The sequence below is a fragment of the Plasmopara halstedii genome (genome assembly GCF_900000015.1).
Source record: "Plasmopara halstedii genome assembly, contig: Scaffold_3060, whole genome shotgun sequence".
Classification (NCBI taxonomy): domain Eukaryota; phylum Oomycota; class Peronosporomycetes; order Peronosporales; family Peronosporaceae; genus Plasmopara; species Plasmopara halstedii.
Window position 1 is genome coordinate 1,186,173 of NW_020189964.1, and position 942 is coordinate 1,187,114.

The following is a 942-nucleotide window of genomic DNA, read 5'->3' on the forward strand; positions in this document are numbered from 1 at the left end:
GGCGCTGGCCATCTCGACCTCTCTCACCCAGAGTAGGAGATTCTCTCCATCCTTCTCCTCAACGACCTTGACGCTCAGTATGAGCGGTATTGGTCGGGGGAAGTCATCCGTCACCGACGGTGGCGTCATAGACTGCTCAAAATTGAAACTGATTTTTATTTATCGTTTTATCCTAATTTTAAAAGTTTAGATTCACCTAAGTAAAATCTAAATATGCATACATACCGTATTCTTGTCTGGGTGCAGTAACACCATGCACATCTTGTGTAGCACACACCCCTGTTACCAGGGTACGTGTAACCACGTTACAAATAGAGTGCTTCACATTTAACTGGATCGTATTAATCGTATTAGTAAGCCCAAATTTAACACCGTTACTTTTGCATTCGCATTAGAACGTTAAGAATCTGATTGACTCCCTTCTTCGCTATGATTGTTAACAGTTCGATGTAGCGGACGCAAATGCGTACATTTGATTTAGCTGAGATAGACAACTCTATACATTTGTTCACGCAAACTTTCAGATTTCTAAGGAGGTTTGTTGTGTATCGAGCATATATCAGCTTCATTTACCGAATAATCATCAATCATATACGTCGAGTAAGGAATATTAAACCTCACTTGGTCATATAGAGGATGTCGAATGGTTAATATCAGCTTTTATTGAAACCACAGGCTGCATAGGAATGTGTGACGTGGTCGCCAACTGCTTGCCGTAAAGCAGATGACGATCACGCCAAATTTTACATAAGATCGATTTTTACATGTCTTATCTCAATCCTATATTCCTATTGGATAATATTATCATGCTGGAATAATCAACAACATCATATGGTTGATGGTGGAGCGTCAACATCGACGTTGGCCATTGCTCATTGGTTGACAGTCTACGGATAGGCAATTATTCGGTTCCGCAGCCGACGGTACGACAAGGAATCAAGT